The 19114-nt window shown below is 45.9% G+C and overlaps 1 protein-coding gene across 1 annotated transcript in view; it reads right to left on the bottom strand.

Moving 5' to 3' along the window:
• The window catches only part of LOC147711622 (beta-microseminoprotein-like), a 117941-nt gene that overhangs the window by 82371 nt on the left and 16456 nt on the right, over positions 1 to 19114 (bottom strand). The gene's annotated exons all lie outside the window — the stretch shown is intronic.

Genomic DNA, 19114 nt, shown 5'->3' with positions numbered 1-19114 from the left:
TTCCCACAGAATATGCCCTTAATTCCTCTGGTTTAAGAGGTAAGCCGTTTGCTCCTGGTGAATGAATTAGAGTCTGAGCTGACCTGTTAAGATTAAATAGACAAATGGATGTCTTGTTTCCTTATTCACAGTTGTCTATCGTTCTCCACACCGTCTACCCCTCAATTGTGTTTTTTCACCACACTAAGGTATGTGCAGAGCTAGGCTTGGGAGGTTTAACTGTAATCTTGAGAATGGATTTTCTAGTTCATGAGCCCTAAAAATATGTTTGTTTGTCATTGTAGATCGTTGGTCCTGAGGAGAACTCCGCATTGGGGAGTTCGAAACGCGTCGACCGGTTGTGTGGTTGTTTTGTCAAAAAATTGAAATATTTTGTTTAAATAGGTTCAACTAAACAGGTGTAAATATTTCATTTAAAAGTAAAAAAATTGTTAAAATGTGAATATTGTATATATGTACATCTAAAGAAATTGATACACGGATTTAGGTCCATTTTTTTGACATTAGACCTTTAGGATTTGCACCGTTTTTTGCTGGATGAATGTGGATGGATGAATGTTTTGGCCAGTGTGCAAGTTTGGATGTGTGATAAAACTGTTGGTAAATTGCTTTTTGCATTATTTGTAAATATGTCATTGTATTGATTTTGTGTTTATACACCAAACATTGGTTTCTAACGAAAATATAACAGAACAAATAATTTTTCCACTAGTGTTCAAATAAATAAATAAACTAGTGACGTAAACAAAAAAACGCACCTTTATGTTTCTTTTCATATAGGTGAGATTTAAAATGTATTGAACAATACCCAGTATTGGCAGTTGTTTTGTTGTTAAATAGTTTGGACTCAGCCTTGCTGGTTAGGAGTCACGACCCTGTGTCGTTGTGATTGCACTTCTAAAAGTGGCACTTCTAAAATAGATATAACAAATCTGCTTTCACCAATGAGTAGGATTTATCACTACTATTCCAAACATACCAAACATGGCCACGCTACCTCTCTCATATCAGAAATGACCATTGAAACACATATCAGGGAATTCCCAATGTAAACCTATGAGAGGAGCAGCCTCAGAGAAGTGAGAAACCAAAAAAGCTATTTGTCACAACCAGAACATGCACACAACAAAGGCACATGTCATACCTTTTACTCACACAGCAGCCAGCCCATAGGACTACCTAGGCCTACCTTGGGGATGGCCTATATGTAGTATAAGGGGAGTTTCAGACTTGGCAAACACTTTAAATGCCACTCCACTGTGGCAGTAAACTGCGCACCCAGGCCCTGCAGCGGCAGAGGCCTGAGACAGGTTTGAAAGGCTACTTCTGTGGATGATGCAAGTAGCGCTGCAGTCCCACTAACATCATTTCATTTACAGGCCTAGGGCATAGGATACCATGGCACAAGGGAATTCCAGGTAAATTAAATACGACAAACTTGTGTAAGCCAATCATACCAAGTTTAAAGGAGAGAGCACATGCACTTTAGCACTGATCAGTAGTGTTAAAGTGCCCAGAGGCAAACAAATCAACACAAAAAAATGCCAGAAAAAAATACAAGAGGAAGGTAAAAAGTTCTGGGATAACCCTGCCAACAGGGCCAGGTCCAACAGTGACCATCCCTAAATTGCCTTTCTCTAGACGGCCGTGTGAGACATGAGAGTCTAGGACAGGGACATCAGACAGTGACTTCCACGCACAGGGAGAAAACTCCCCTGCACATATGGTTTAAAGATTGTATTTTTTCTCAATATTAAATTCCTCCATTTGGAAGTTTGTTCTTGTAAAAACAAAAACTTTGCTGAGGGTGGCACATAAACATGGCACACAAAAAAACTACTAATGAGAAATACAATCATTTCTGCCCTCTAACTGTGACTGCAGTGTGGAGTGAATATTTACTACCACATTGCATGGATACTGAGATTTCAAAATAAAGTTGACTAGAAGCATAATACTTCCTCTCTTTGGTCACTGTGCCTCAGAAAAAGTGAATGAGGCATCTCAGGGGAGATTTCTAAGGGTGTGAAGTGGAATGTATGTATTGTGTCCCGGATTGCTCACCATTGGGGACTTCTTTCCGACTGTGAGCTATCCTCTGAGTGGATGGATTCTTGAATTTGCTAGCTTAACCCGTCCATAGGTTTGCTTCGCATAAAACATTAACAAAGCTTTACCACTTTCAATGGAGTCACCTTAGCAACAGATCCATAGAAGAAGACATGATCTTTGTATGATGGAGACTTATAAATATGCTGGATGGTCGTCTTCCAGGAGAGTGAATACAATAGCCTCCGATGACCTCGCCAGTGGACAGGTTATCTGCCCTAATCTAAATTAGGTCTAGGTCTGGTAAATCCTGCAGGGTCACAATGCTGTTGTGACTGGGAAAAGAAATATACCTACCTACCTCTTTAGATGCTTGACTGGGCCTGTCAGGAAGCCATGAGGAGTGTACTGATTCCTGGGATGTTAGCTTGATGGATGGAGCTTGCCCAGAAGTCAAGAGCCTGCTACATCCCAGCTGCCCAGGAGTAAGCAGGAATATAATCTAGGTTTAAGAGCTACTCCAGCTGTTTTAAACATTTAGAAGGGAGAAAACTGTGCGTTAAGCCCTGGATGAGAAAATCCAAGCTTATACCACTAAAACGTGAACTGGGGGAAAGGTAGAGGAGGAACTGGAATAACAGCTGTTTTGTGTGCTGATTGGGTGCTGTGGGACTCTTAACTGGTAATGACAAATCTGTGGTCAATTCATTCAAGCCACTAATTTTTGTGCCCTTATCCATTACTGTAATATGTGACAAAAAACAATAAAATGTTATACTAAAAAGGATAGAACCAATTATCCCTGACCTAAGAGGGTGCCTAGTTTACTCCTTTCTTTAACGCAAGAAAGACCAGGTCAGTTCTTCTTCAAACTCTTTGGGCCTGATTATGACTTTGGTGGTACAGTGCTGGGTCCGCCCCGCCGCCACAACTCCAAAGCCGTGGTCAGACTGCTTGCCAGATTAGGAGTTTCCTCCTTCTGGCAGGCTGGTTTTTGGCATTTCTCTGGCAGTGCCTCAGAAAATGGGCACAGCAATGGGAACGCCATAAATCGTTCCTGCATGGCATGGAATGACCTTTCCTTAAGAACATGTCAAGACATGATTTAATTGGATACATTTGACCAGTAGTAGTATTACCAAGCAGTAATATGTCCCATAGTATTATTCCATGCACCAGCATTTGTGGGGGGACTTAAGAAGGCTTTCCACTTCGTTTTAATCGCTGGTAACATACAGATTTGTGTTTGACTGTCTGGACATGATGATCTGACCAATCCCTGGTCATAGTAAGCAAAGAATCTCAGCAGGCTGTCCTGTTGAAACAGTTGAATAGTGGCCGAAATAATGAAAAAAGTCTACTCTCCCTAACATTGATACAAGTATAAGTCTATTTTAATACTTACATGACAGATGTTCCTTCTGGGTAAAATTATTGTTTTCCCTGTCCCATTTAGGACTCCATCAGAAATTTTGATATGTATGATGCTGTGAATATGTATGAATACATGAGTTTGGTTATCCTAAAATAATATGACATGCAGTGGCGACTGGTGACATTTGAAAGTGGTGAGGCGTAAAAGTTTGGGACTAGTGACCAGTGGCGAGCGAGCGTAGTGAGTGAGCCTTACTGCCATAAGGGTGGCTCTGGGGGTTCTCTCCCGAGAAAACATTTGAATAAAGGGTGGGTAAATGGTCCATTTTAAAGCAAATTTGAGAAAGCTAGAAAGTTAAAAAAGGCAATTGTGAAAGTGTAATTATGATGTCAATAAAGAGATTTCATCTGAGGACTGTTAGATTTGGGGATCTCTAGTTGGCATTGGTAGGTACCTGTGACAAAAAGGGACCCTTGTGCCTAGTCAGGGTAAGGGGGTACACTCCTAAAATAAACCCTGCTCACCCCCTTGGCACGAGCAGACAGGCTTATCTCAGAGGAAATGTGTAAAGCATTTGTGAACACATACAGTAATCAAGTCACAACACTACAGATGGACACCACACAGGTTTTATATCAAAAATAAGCATTCTTTATACCGACTGATCACAAGACCACAAATGACCAAAATCCACAATACTGTACTTAAAATGGTAGAATTAGCTTAGTTCTCTTTAGATCTTAAAATGCTACACTTTGAGTTCAGTGTACCTTTGGATGCGTACCGCTATACAACAAAAGTGTTGCAGGGAAGGTGATGCATCGGCCCCTGACACGCAGGGACGGGGATGCATCAGTTTCTTACTGCTTTTCCGTGGCGATGCGGCTCGCAACGCCGTGATGCAATGTAGATCCGGTGTGATGAAAACAAAGATGGCGTCTTCTCCTTGATGCAATATGATGCGTGCACACCCGACCGCCGTACGGCGACTCAACGATTCTCCTGAACTGTGACAGGCCCTGCGACGCGCTTCTCCAGTGATGCAGGATGCTCCGGCGAGGCGATGTGAAAACTGCAGCGGCGACACCCTTGTTCAGTGATGCGATGACAGCAGCTGCGGCGGCGTCACGCTTCTCCGGTGATGCGGAACGCTTCTGCGATGCAATGTGACAGCTACAGCGGCGTCACCCTTGTTCAGAGATGCGACGACAGTAGCTGTGGCAGCGACACGATTCTTCCTCGTGAGTCGTGCTTCCACCTCCTTGCGACACGCAGTCCCTCAGAAAGCCAAACACAGCTGTAGGCACTTCAAAAGAACTCTTGGGGAACTGGTGGTTGAAGTATGTTGTCCCTGAGACTTCTGGAGGAGGCAAGTTCTTTCTCAAGCCCTTGGAGATTCTTCACAAGTTGATGAAAGTACACAGAGAGTTCCTCTCTCCTCTCTTTGGCAGTCAGGCAACCACTGCAGGTCAATCCCCCAAGCCCCACTTCAGCTTAGGGATAGTCTCTCCTCAGACGCTCTGGTTCCTCTCCTCAGTAAAGGTTTCTTCTTGTTTCCCAAAAGTGATCTAAAGTTCTAGGGTCTGGGTCCCCACTTTTATGCACAGTTTCTATTTGTCCTCTGAAGGCAGAAAGGCCTTTGCCTAGTCCAAACCAGTTCTGGTCTGTCCTGGAGCACTCTGTTTACATGACTCCTTCTTTCCTTTCACAGTGCAGGGCAGAGACATCAGACGCACCACAGGAGGTGGAGCCAGCATTGTGGAGGGAAGGCACAGCCCTATTCAGGTCCCAGGTGCAACTCCTCCCACCCATCTAGATGTAGATCTCTCTATTCAGCACTGTGCTGACTCACCCTGTCTCCTGGAATTCCCCAGCCTCTGTCACTCAAACTCCACACAAGGAATACACAACCTAGCAGAGGCAGGCTTGGATAGTTAGACAAGAAAATACCTACTTTCTAAAAGTGGTATTTTCAAACACAGAATGTTGTAACTGCCTTTTACCTACAATGCACCCTGCCCTTGGGCCTACCATGGGGGTGTCTGATAAGAAGAAACGGGAAGCTTTAGGGACTGGCAAGTGGGTGCACTTGCCCAGTCAACATGGCAGTACCAGACTGCACACAGGCTCTGCAATGGCAGACCTGAGAAATATTTTACAAGGCTGCTTCTGTGGGTGGCACAACCAGTGCTGCAAGCCCACCAGCAGCATTTGGATTTATAAGCCCTGGGCACACTCAATGCTAGGGTCTGAAAAGTACACCAAACCAGCCACTCATGGAGTCACTAATCCATACATCAATTTACAATAGGGAGAGCATATGCACTTTGGCACTGATCAGCAGTGGTAAAGTGATCAGAGTCATAAAACAGCCAACAACGAGTCAGAAAGCATACAGTAGGAAGGCAAAAAGTTCAGAGATGACCCTGCAAAAAGGGCCAAGTCCAACAATTACGATGCAGGTAGCTTCTTATTCAATAACTACATAACTTCATCACATACTTTTAGATAACAATGCTGGTACCTAACAGATTTCCTCATTTATTGATATACCTTTACAAATTAAATATACTGAGGAAATACAAGTTATTAAGATTTGTCGGACTGCAAAGAATGAGATTGGTAGGAATAAACATTAAAAGACAGAGGGGGACCCTACAAGGCACTGTACGCCTCATTCAGGAGATGTACTGGAAGTGGTCAGTCTAGGCACTGCAATGTGCTATTTTAATACACTGGTTACTCATATATATATATATTTTTGCATTTGAAATCCTTGGCGCTTTTTAAGTATAAGAACTGTTCCCGGCACTGACCCGACCCTGTTTTCGTACACTAACTGGTTGCTCTTGGTGCTATATTGGGGGTACAGTATTAAGCCAGTTGCTAGTAATTGGCACCGAATTGTGTGCTATCTTACCACTGTGGTTGGTCTTTGCATTATATTGGGAGCTGATTTAATACATTGCCTGCTCTTGACGCTATGCAGGGTACTGTTTTAAGACAGCGGTTACTCTTGGTGGTACACAGAGCACTCTTTTGAGCCAGTGGTTGTCATTTATGCCGCGTTGGGTGTTGTGGCTGCTGATGGTGTCGCTTCTAATGAAGATGCCATGACTTGTTTTCGATGAAGATGATCTGACCTGTGAAGAAAAAGTAAACGTTGGCCTCCCACAAATCCCAGGGCCCTGCTCCTATATTGATCCAGCAGAAAGACTAGCTCATGTGACATAAACTTGGCACCCAGATTATAATTGCTTGTGACTTCCTTTCGCATAGTTAGCATCTGCGGCACACCTCAGTGAAGCAGCGCCTACTGCTGTGCACATTTTAGATAATACATTTATATGTTTGTTTACATGATTTTAAATGGTTTGGCCACACATACAAACACATTAGGAACACACGAATTGCGCTGTACAACAGTGCCTCAGACACTGTTTGTGAGTCCCAATGGAGTTGCAATTGACCTACCTCATCAATATTTATAAGGCAGATCGCATATAGTCACCCATTGGGGATGGCCTGTAATGAGAGCCTTGAAGGAAAATGGGATGCATTTAAAAAGGAAAAGTTTACTTTCATTTTTTAAAGATTTGGCAGTGGTCCGTGGTATCACTGCCTGCTCTTAAAAAATGTTGGTGCCCACATTCACAAAGGGGAAGCGTCTCTTGGAGACCACTTTCCGTTTGCAAATGGGTTACTGCCTTCTCCACGGAGTCAGTAAAATATGAATGTTTTGTGACTGCATTCAGTCACAAAACATTATTGCATGCCTCTGCGAAGCGCTATTAGGAAGGGACGTCCTTAAAACGCCCCTTCCTAATACAGATTCGAAACCCTATTTTGCGAGTCGGTAATAGGTTACAGTCTCACAAAATATGGTTAGTACACTGCAAAAGGCTCTTTCCGTTTATGACCCCTAAAACCTTTTGTACACGTGACCCACTGTTTTCTAAAATTGCATATTACTATTCTTTCCCGCACACAGGATTGTACATATATTCTGAATGCATTAGGAAGAAGTGTATGGGGTGTAGTTCAGCCCAGATGTTTCTTAACATTCCCTGTTCAACGGCTTAAGTTGCAATTGTTTTGCTCAGAATTATAACTTCTTACTTGAGACTAGATCACTTCTTTGAGTAAAGATGGTCAACAGTTCAGCGTGGCAAGTGTTTTTTAAGTATATTTGTAGGATAAACATGATTTTATGGAGAACCACTAGTAAAAACAGTTTCTACGCTTTTAGGTTGTTTTGCAGCATTTTTACGACGTGAGTGTCAAAGGAGGGAGCCATCTGCTAATACTTAGATATATGGATCTAAACATAGGATCTACCATATACGCTTTTTTGCATAACGTTTACCATAATTGTTCCAGAGTTATAGATGTTCTACTCTGCAAGTTGGTAAGTTTCACATGTAAAGTCAAAAATATCTATATCTTCGGGGGTCAGGCCCCTGCACAAAGCCAGTGTAACTGGGAATGGATATTGAAAAAATAGACGTGGTATCTCAAACTACCAGGACAAAGAATAGCTCAGTGAGCTCTAAACTCGTCGCTTCCAAATTTAAGGTTCTTGACCTCATCCTCAGCCTTCCACCCTTCTGTGGTAGTAACCGCTAATGTATGTCAGTTAAATGACAGTTCTTAAATAAAGTGCGGTATTCAGTGCTACAGATGCAACTTGGAGGGAATTTGGTTATAGCACCTAACTTTGTATGGTGTACTGTGGGGAAAGCGAATCCTAACTATGTGCTACAAAAATATCATAACCATAATATCGTGAATATAGATTTATGACACTTTACTTTACTTATAGGTACCATACCAACATATATCTTCAAGGTACGTGGGTTTGGAGACAAGAATAGTAAATCTGTACTTTACTTCACTGAGTTTGGCACTTCATATTTTTTGCTATGATATTTTTGTAGTTAACGTTCTGACATACGACATTAGGGTTTCAAGGAAATTTGGTTGTGCATGAAGGTGACACAGTGCATAGATACAGACCTCATGCGTTTTCAGCTAATTTGTGATGGTCTCCTGAAAATCTTGGGTCAGATTTACAATAACTGGCGCATCCCTGCATATCAGCATGGATGCGTCAGTTATTTTGCGTCACGGCAGACACCTCTTGCGCCACCATGGATGCGCATAAATGCGGCGCACCAAGGGACAAGAATAGACAGATATGTGATGAATCTGATGCTGTAAAGGTGACGCATTTCTGGAGTTGCGTCGCAAACGTGAAGCAGCTCCAGCAAGGCTCGGGTGCCCCTATGCCTAACATGCTGCGTCAATCCTTGCACCTTCTTCAAGCAGGCGCAGGATTTTGACGCAGCATGGCCGTAAAAGTGACTGAGTGAAATGGAGGAGTTCCTGTGCCAGAACGCCCCCCCCTGTGTCGGAACGCCCACATGTGGCGCAGGGCTTTACAACGTGATGCATCTCCCTAGATGTGTCATGTTTTAAATACCCTGCAGCATGGCGCTGACTTTGCGCCACCACTGCGTCACAAAAGTGATGCAACGGCGGTGCAAATGTGGCGAACGGGGCTTGTAAATATTCCCTCTTGAGTGCACCTGGCCCTGTAGCCGACCATTCACCACACATGAAACATTAACACCATTGGTACACATATTGTGTTTATGTTTCACGTGGATTAAACCCATATGAGGCTTTACAATCTGGTTGACAGTTGCACAATATTGTTTAATAAGAAATACAATAACATCATGTTCCCTAGACTGCCTTAGCAGCGCACCTGTAAAATGTTTGTTATTATAGAGAAAATGGCTGAAGTGCTCACCAGCCATAGAGATTGCTTTATACAGTGCAGTGGACTGATTCTGTCTCCAGAAACTGGTTACAGTTTTCAAGACTCAGAGGGTTTCTCGACTTAACTGGAGGCAGAGTAGGGTAAAGGGCAACCAGCACGCATTAAGTGGCACCGTAACCTCTTGGGCCCCAGCCCGAAGTAGCTAAGCAGAGGTAGCAAAATCATAGTGGCTAAATCTTCCAGGCCCGGGGTGAGTTTGAGGGCTTTTGGAGTTGTAGGGACATGGGGGTGGAGGACTTCTGTCTCATCAGACTTAGTGCGAGGCACACCCTGGTGTAGGCAGAAAGGACGGCCATCGAGGCCAGGTATAGGGGTATACAATGGTAGTGGAAGAGATCTATGGGCTGGCCACCACCAGTGTGTGTAATGAGGAAGCATTCTCCACCTGGCTCGTCTCACTCAAAGTGCTTTACCAACAATAAACAAGCTCAAAATCTTATCCTTAGGCACTGGAATGTGTACATCATCACACCTATATAATGCAAACAATACCTTTTGTGCGACTATTGTTCCCTTGCCGGTGTGATATGCTTGTTGTCCAATTGAATGGTGAAAACAAGGTCATCCGATCCAATTATTTCTGTCCCCTCTTCTCAAAACTCCTCAGAAGCAGAGGGTGGTCTTACTTAGCACCTCCAGGCGTGCAGCGAACTAAGCTTGTGAGTGGCCTGACCACCAGGTCAGCCCTCAGCAACAACCGCAACATCTGGCCAATCTAGACGCTGCTCTCTTGCTGTTCATCTTAGAAAACAGCATGGGATCAGTGCAAGGTTTGGCTAGGTTAGGCACTGCCAATGCTCCAAAGGAGACTTGATGGCTTTGGCCGCAATCCCCTGGGCTCCCTACATTGGGCATGTAGGCAAAGATTTAAATGCGCATATCAGGCTGGGCAGAGAAAGGCACCCGTCCAACCCTTCATGCACACTTCACCCTAAGGAGGCCCGGAAGCTAACCTGTCAATCACGCAAGCGCCCAGTCCCCCTCGGCCACCCAACATGCACCTGCCTCACTCCTGTTGGGCGACTAAAAAAGCAAAAGAAAAACAGTCAACACACATGATTTAATATTGGGCAAACAAACAGGGGCCTCACCCCTAAGCCCAAATAAAGAAGCCGTAGCTGATTGCATGCTATTTCTTTTTATAGAGAAAGTGAACAGGAGCAAACTGCAGGGTCAGCTTCTAAGCACATCACACACAAATACCAGCAAATCAGAAAAAGTGCTGATGATCGGAATCAGGGTGAAAGAAATTGAGTGGGGCTTGACCGTTACTGTTAGACCGGACAGCCTTGGTGTCGTATTCTCTGTTTGCCTTCCCTATTTTGCTGATTTTTTTGTTGGCTTTAAGACTCTGTGCATTTTATCACTGCTAACCAGTGTGAAAGAGTTTAAGCTCTTCCATAAAATACAGTAAAATTGACCCATACCTCATTAGCACTTTTAATTTACTTTTATGACCCTAGTAATCTGGTACTACATGTACTCAGAGTCTATACCTAAAAAGCTACTAGTGGACTTGCAGCACTCATTGTGTCACCCATTAAAGTAGCCCTTTAAAACATGTCACAGGCCTGACACTGAAGCATGTAATGCAGTTTTAAACTGCTATTTAGACCAGTCAAAATAAACCTTTTGCCAGGTCTAAACCTTGCTTTTTATGGTCTGGCTTGACAGCGCAGCTTTAGCCAGACAACTCTGTGGGAATCACTTGGAGAGGGGCTTTGGGTTTGACCACATTTTAGGAGCCATGAGTACATGCTTTGATTGGGCAGAAGTTATGTGCTTCCACAACATAATGCTTGCCCTCCACACAGCTGTGATCATTTTGTGTATTTTTCCAGCTGCCTGAGCTTGAGCTTTAAGGGGCACACACATGATTGTAAAGATATCACAGTATTTTAGATATCTAGAAAATGTATGGTGTTTTTCTCTAGCAGCAGCACAGATGGGAGAAGGGTAGTCATTACTGTACATCCTCCCCTGAGTATAACAGTACTGGTCTGAAATGAAGGATAGCAACAAAAGAAGGTTTGAGTGTATGGGTTTTGTACCTCAAGATACAAATTCAATTCAATTCAAATAATCTTTATTTCGATCATAAAAGATCATAAAAGATGTACAAATTGATTTTCATCATTTAAGCAGTTAAAAACATTATAGAATGTGCTATACATTTTAAAAACAATTCCCCAAACTCATGGTTGCAGTCTGCTTGCTAAAATAACACTTTACTTAAAAAGAGGACGAAACGATATCAGGACTAATATGCAAGACAATTAGAAAAAAGTATTCACACAGCTATGGTGTCCTTAATTATTTTTGTGCGTAATCGCCACATTGCAGTCAGAAAATTTGCCATTACGAACACTGTTGGTGCCGATAGGTCTGTCTTAAGGACTCTGTAGGCCGGAGCATAAGTTCGGAAGCCCAAGTTCTTTAATTGAGGGACCAACCAGTAACTCCTAATTCTGCTATAGGCTCTACAGAACAGGACCACGTGAAGATCGCTTTCCAGTTTGTAGTTGCAGGCTGGACACACTCCTGAATCCAGATAACTGGCCGAGGATTTAGTAAGGGACCTCAAGGGGAGAGATCCATACCTCCATTGCATGTAGATCTTCCGTACGAACACAGGTGTCATGCCATCTAGTACGTGTTCATGACTATATGAGTCTTTTACCTTGATGAATGTGTCAGTTAGGGATCCTTCCCGGGTGGAATTCAAAGATTTCTGGAGCATAACGCTATAGAATAAATTTGAAAGTGCTTTTCTAGAAAGCCTTGCAGACACAATTTCCGGCTCAGACCATAGCTCTGGGACTCCGAGGGTCATACACATGTCCCTGATGTACTTTATCCAGGGGATTTTGGTGGCGTAGGTTGATCTAAGAAGTTCCTGCAGTTCTTTTCTGTAGTTTACCAGATCCTGACTACTCCACAAGTGCCTCCAGTAGGTCAGGGGTTTAAGGCCCAATTCCTCGGTGATAGGTCGTAATGCCAGATCCATTCTTAGGGGGAGAAGCGGAGTGCTCGGGGGAAGTGCAGCTAATTGTCTTATAAAGTTATTTTCTGCAACCTGTATGGTATATAACGGAATGTGTCCCCAGAGCTCACCCCCATAAGTGATACCCCCCCGGGCTTGAACTTTGTAGATATGGATGGCAGGTACCAATGGACGAAGAGGAGATTTTTTAGCAATTCTTGTAATGGCGCCTGCCCTCTGGACTAATTTTGTGGTTGATTTTGTTTTATGTGGCAGCCATGTCAGGTTCTGGTTAAGGGTTATGCCAAGGTATTCTATTACATGAACCCTTTCCAGGGTTGTAGTTCCTAGGCGGGGATTTGGGCAGTTTTTGGGTTTGGGGTTGAGAATCATGAATTTTGTCTTTGAGGGGTTTATTTCCAGGCCCCTTTCGTTACAGAACCCCAAAAACCCATTCAGGACCCTCTGAAGCCCCATTGGCGTTTTTGACAGCAGCAGGGTGTCGTCCGCGAACATGATCGCTGGCACCGTGCTGCTGTTCAATTGTGGCGCATCAATGTTAGGGATCCTGTTCAAGTACTCTATCACCCCGTTCACGAATAAGCAAAACAGGGTCGGCGCCAATACGCAACCCTGCCTTACCCCAATGCGAACGGGGAACCTGTCCGTCAGCCTGCCCCCCTTTCCATATCTAACTCGGGCAAAGTTGTCAGTGTGCAATCTGATTAAGATATGGAGAATATCTCCTGGGACACCCAACTCAGCCAGCACCTCCCACAGTTTAGCCCGCGGGACTAAATCGAAGGCGGCACGAAGGTCTACAAAGACCGCGTACAGTGTCCCGCCTTCGATAAGTACCGTCTTCCAGTAGATAATATTCAGTCTGAGTATTTGGTCGACTGTGGAGACTCCTTTTCTAAATCCCGCCTGAAGAGGGCTTAAGATATCAGTCTCCTCTATCCAACTTTGCAGCCTGTTAAGTATTAATCTGCCAAATAGCTTCTGGGAGACATCAATGAGGCTGATTGGGCGGTAATTGGCTGGGAGCAGGGGCGACCCCTTTTTGAAAATCGGGACCACCTCCACCCCCAGCCAAGTATCTGGTATTTTCATTCCCCCCAGCACTGCATTAAATAACACTAGGAGGTAGGGTGCCCAGATTCCAGGTTCCTGCTTGAATAGGTCGCCCGGCTCCCCGTCCAGGCCTGGTGCCTTTCCCGAGGACAGCCCTGCTATCGCCATCCTAATCTCTTTTACAGTAAAGGGATCAGAGGTCTATTTATCAGGAATGATGGGTGGCAATGGTTCTGTCCCCCCATCCTCTAACGAATATAACAGCTGGAAGTGTTTTTGCCAAACACTTGCTTCAATGTTTGGTTCAATTGCCGGGGGAAGATCTCCACAGCCGTGGTTAATTATTCTCCAGAATTTACGGGAGTCTCTTATTGCTAAGGACTCCGAGAGATTCTCCCAGTGCTGCACATCCCACTCTATCTTGGCGTTGGCTATAAGTATTTTATAAGCCCGCCTTCTGGTGCGGATCTCTTCCCTCGGGCCTCCTGTTTTTATAATAGATAGGAGGTCACGTTTTGCATCTCGGCATGAGGTGTTAAACCAAGTGCCTTTATGTGATCCCTGAGTTCTAGGAGGTCTGGTGCAGAAGAGGTCAGCCTCAAGCTTTTTAATTAGGTGCTAGTGTACCTGTGCGAGATCCTCGCTAATTTCCTTCGTGGAATCTGAGTTCCATAAGTCAAAAGCCTCCTCTAGGATTGGGATAATCCCAGCGTAGAGGGTAGCTAGCTTATCTTCGCTGGAAGCAAGGTTTTCCCATCTTATCCTACTCCTATTGTTATCTAGGAGGTGTCCCTCTCTGGGCTTTTGTTCATTTGACGCCCTCTCCTCCATACAGGGGATGACGTAAATGTAAATGTAAATGTGTTTCGATTTATATAGCGCACTTTAACCCAGGGGTCCCAAGGCGCTTGCTTAGGGAACCCGTCCTGGTATTCCCCTGTGAGATATCCCGGCCGGGTATCCACAAGGTGAAAGCCAGGCATCCCGCTGCGAGGGGCCGTAGTGGAGATTAAGCAAGCTATTGCCCAGAGTCGCAGAGTGTGACCCCGTGAGTCGAGTAGGCACCGGAGCGAGAATTGTCGACTCCGTGGAATTTTGAGCCCGAGACCCACCGAGGCGGGGAATCGAACCCTGGTCCACGGCCGATCTCAGCTTCCGGGTCTGCCGCCTCTAACCACTGAGCCACGCTTCTCCACATCTTCTCCACGTAGTCTAGTTCTAGGGCATTGATATCACTGTCCTCTCTAGGTGTTACTCTGAAATCCACCACCCTTTTCCAGGCATGCAACTGTACCAGAAAGCAATCTAGTCTAGATTCCCTCCCGATTTTATTGTACGTACATTTGCTCGGGATGTCAGACCCGATGCGACCATTACAGGCTCTCAAACCATAAGTGAGAGTAAGTGTGTTTATCTGTACGGCTAGTGGTGTCCATGCTCTGGGAGGGGGAGCCTCTGTTGGAGGAACCTGCCAACTTGAATCCTCCTCTAGGGAGGGTCCATCAAGTAAACCAGGTAGTGGTTCAAAATGCGAGTTAAAGTCTCCCCCTACTAGGTATGGTATGCCTTCTGGGATGGTTTCTAAGAGACCGGACAGTGCCTCAATGGTTTTGGAGGTGGCAGCTATGGAAACTGGCCTGGAGTAGACATTTATTACAAGTAATTTATGAAATCCTGGCCATTCGAGAAGAACAGCCAGTATGTCTTCCAAATCCACGGTATATCGTGAAGATGTACAGCCTAGATCCGAGGCCACCCAGATTGCCAAACCTCCGGATGGTCGGCCTCTCCCTCCCCATGTAGCTTGTATCGAGAATGTCTCAAAACCCCTGTAAATAAGCTCCTCCCTTGCCCAGGTCTCTTGGAAGAGGCAGGCACTTTTGGAATTGATTAATTCAGCCCATGAGTCCGAGTCTATTTTATTGGCCAGGCCTGCCAGGTTCCATGAAAGCAGTTTTAATGTATGAGGGACGTGGTGCCTATTCCCCTTCGTGGTTTGGTTAGCCATTTGATTTGTGTGGACTGTTCGGGATATCCTCTCTATCGGCCCTTGTCCCCTGCATGTACCCTCTAAGTTAGTTTCCCTTTCTACTCTCTGTTGGAAAATTCCCGCATTTCTAGTAGCAGAGTGCTCCTCCCCATAGATGGAGTTGGGGGGATTTTGACCGCCATCGTCAATAAAATTAGATGTATCATGCCCTAGTGTTTGCATGGGTGCCTTTTCTTCAGAGGCCAGCTGTCAGTCCACCATTTCAAGGCAGTCATATCGATTGAAGGTCGGTAGAAACGGTGGCTGGTAGTATCTAGGGGGCCAATGTACTTCTCTTTCGAATCCACCCCTTCCCATTCCTCTTCTCTTTACAGTATCCCAACCTTGGGGGTCATCATAAGTTGGCGGGTAGGCAGATGCTATTCGCATTGGGTTATAGGGGATTCTCCTCCCTCCCTGGTTTCCCCCCAATTTCCCAGTGATTTGTGGTGGTGTCCCCATCTCTGGTCATTGGGTATATGAGTATTTGTTGGATAGAAGAACGAAAGAGGGAGTGGGTGGATGTTATTTCCCTCATCCTCTGGAAAGGAACCACAGATATAGGAGACTGTTCCTGGTTCTTTAAAGCTGACCAGTATACAGTCGCCACTAATTGTTTTAGGTGTCTTTCCTACCCACGAGACTCTTCTTACCATGCGAATATCGCTGGTCATACCTCTAGCAAGTTGTCTGTATGTGGATAACCAGTTAATTACTTTATTTTTTAATGAGGCCCCTGTCTCGCTTGCAGCCGGTTTTAATTCGGGTGCCCCAGCTAAGATAACGGTATATGCAGCTAACTCTGGTGGGAGATTTACAGTTACTGTTTTTTGTGATTTTGGCAATGTGTTATTGGAATCCTGGGAATTTTGGTTAATGGTTGATGAAGGTTTCGGTGCACTTGTAGGATGTAACTGGGAATGCGTAGTATCGGTGACTGCAGATGTTTGCTGTGCGCTAAGGGATTGCTTGTGGGAGACACCCACTGGGGTAGCTGGTTGAAGTGGTTTGGCCTTTAAATTAGGTAATTGGTCACTGGCTGGTTTTGGGTTTTTGGTGGCAGTTGATGATGTTGCGGCCTCATTGTTTTTAGCAAGTTTCTGAGGCTCAGGGTTCTTTTTGTGTTTCGGGTCTGTGTTGAAGACTATGGGACATGGAACCCCAGATTTCCAGCTATCCATAAACTGTAAGGCGGTTTTCTCAATTTTAACGAGTCTCGCTTCTATTTTGATCAGGCGAGCTTCTAGGGGACTTAGGATTGACTTAAGCAGGTTTCCTATGTCTGCTAGTGTAATGTCCTCTTCAGCTGTCTCGGTGTTATGTTCTAATACGGGAGGTGGCGGTTCAGTGGTAACGTTGCTAACTGATTCCAGGAGAGGGCTCTTCGTTGTCGCTGGTGGAGAACTATCATGTATGGTATTGTCGATGCTAGATTTATTGTGTGTTACCCCTGGCTTTGATTTTTTCGCCTTCCTTTCCCTGTGGCTCTGTTTCCCCATTTTCCTTTTTTGTATTGCACCCTCCCTTGCACCCCTAACTGTGTTTGGCAACTCTGTTATATCTGGGGTGTTTGTTGTAGATGGCGATTCTTCCCTCGGTGGATTAGGGCTTTGTACAGTTAGTTCAGTGTCTTCTCCCATATTTGTAGTAATTGGAGGTTGTGTAATTTGTGTCAGTGGGAGTGAGAGTAGACTCATATCTTCGAGGTCACTTAGGGTTCCCTCTGAGAGATCTATGCTGATAGGTGGCTGGTCCCCTCCACAAGCTCCAAGCTGCGAGCTGTCTATATTCAGCCTTTCCTCAGGGGGTTTTGCCATCGCTAGGATACCCATAGACGATCTCCTGACCCACTCGATTTCTTGGGAAATGCGTCTTTCTAAGACAGTGATGTCATCAATCAACAGAGATCCCGCCTTTAAAAAGTAATTGTCAATTTTACCTTGGGCAGCAGCAGGCGTCGTAGGTCCAGTGACAGCCAAATTGGCTTTGCTCCTAGTCTCCATTTTACTCATAGTTTATGATGTGTCTTGAGGATGCGATAAAGGGCCAAATGATGGAATGAGGAGGAGAGGCAGAGAGGGACAATCAAGATTTACAGGGGTGGCCCGGTCCGGTCTCTTCCGTTCTCGAACGGCCTCAAACGGCCCGCTCTTTGCCCAGTCTTCGCCCCGAGCTCCCCCCGCGCGCGTCCCGCGTCGCGGTGGAGATCCGGTCACTTATGACCCTGTAGGCGGTGGGCGTGGCCGCCGGGGGAAGAGGCACCAGCTGCGCTAGCTGAGGAATGCTGGTCCTCGCAGTCCCCCGGTTGGTAGCCTTCTCCTTTGGACCCCCGCTGCCCTCGACCCACAAGGCTCTCAGCTGGGAGCGGTGACTACTTCTGCCGATTGCAGAAGGCGCTCACACCAGCAAGTGCAGTTTAGTGGGGAGGCGTGCTGTTCCTCAATGCGGCGGAAAAAGTGCTGTGTGCAATCCCAGGGTTTGGCGGCAAAAGCAGTTTGTGAGCGGCACCCGCGAAGCGGGTGTTGCGAAAGGTAATGAACCGGAGGCGGTGGGCGTGGCCGCCTGGGGAAGAGGCACCAGCTGCGCTAGCTGAGGAATGCTGGTCCTCGCAGTCCCCCGGTCGGTAGCCTTCTCCTTTGGACCCCCGCTGCCCTCGACCCACAAGGCTCTCAGCTGGGAGCGGTGACTACTTCTGCCGATTGCAGAAGGCGCTCACACCAGCCAGTGCAGTTTAGTGGGGAGGCGTGCCGTTCCTCAATGCGGCGGAAAAAGTGCTGTGTGCAATCCCAGGGTTTGGCGGCAAAAGCAGTTTGTGAGCGGCACCCGCGAAGCGGGTGTCGCGAAAGGTAATGAACCGGAGGCGGTGGGCGTGGCCGCCGGGGGAAGAGGCACCAGCTGCGCTAGCTGAGGAATGCTGGTCCTCGCAGTCCCCCGGTCGGTAGCCTTCTCCTTTGGACCCCCGCTGCCCTCGACCCACAAGGCTCTCAGCTGGGAGCGGTGACTACTTCTGCCGATTGCAGAAGGCGCTCACACCAGCGAGTGCAATTTAGTGGGGAGGCGTGCTGTTCCTCAATGCGGCGGGAAAAGTGCTGTGTGCAATCCCAGGGTTTGGTGGCAAAAACAGTTTGTGAGCGGCACCCGCGAAGCGGGTGTCGCGAAAGGTAATGAACCGGAGGCGGTGGGCGTGGCAGCTGGGGGAAGAGGCACCAGCTGCGCTAGCTGAGGAATGCTGGTCCTCGCAGTCCCCCGGTCGGTAGCCTTCTCCTTTGGACCCCCGCTGCCCTCGACCCACAAGGCTCTCAGCTGGGAGCGGTGACTACTTCTGCCGATTGCAGAAGGCGCTCACACCAGCGAGTGCAGTTTAGTGGGGAGGCGTGCTGTTCCTCAATGCGGCGGAAAAAGTGCTGTGTGCAATCCCAGGGTTTGGCGGCAAAAGCAGTTTGTGAGCGGCACCCATACAAATACTATTGCATGTTAAAATAACAGGTCATGTATTTTAAAAACAAAACGGTTGTTACATGTTTAGATTCTGTGGGGGTTTAATTACCTATCACTGATATATTGAAATTAGGATTAACAATCATGAAAGATCTAATGTTAATAGCAAGAAAATAGAAGAAGATTGGATATTTAAGTACATTCTTTATGATTTTCGGGACACTTCAGTGCCCAATTCAATTCCTAAGACCGTATCCTGGTCTTTTAAAAAAAGTAGCTACTAATATTGGTGACTCAGTGGCGACTGCAATATCAGGGTCT

Source organism: Lissotriton vulgaris, chromosome 5 (genome assembly GCF_964263255.1).
Source record: "Lissotriton vulgaris chromosome 5, aLisVul1.2, whole genome shotgun sequence".
NCBI classification, from domain to species: domain Eukaryota; kingdom Metazoa; phylum Chordata; class Amphibia; order Caudata; family Salamandridae; genus Lissotriton; species Lissotriton vulgaris.
This window is presented reverse-complemented; position numbering and strand designations above follow the sequence as displayed.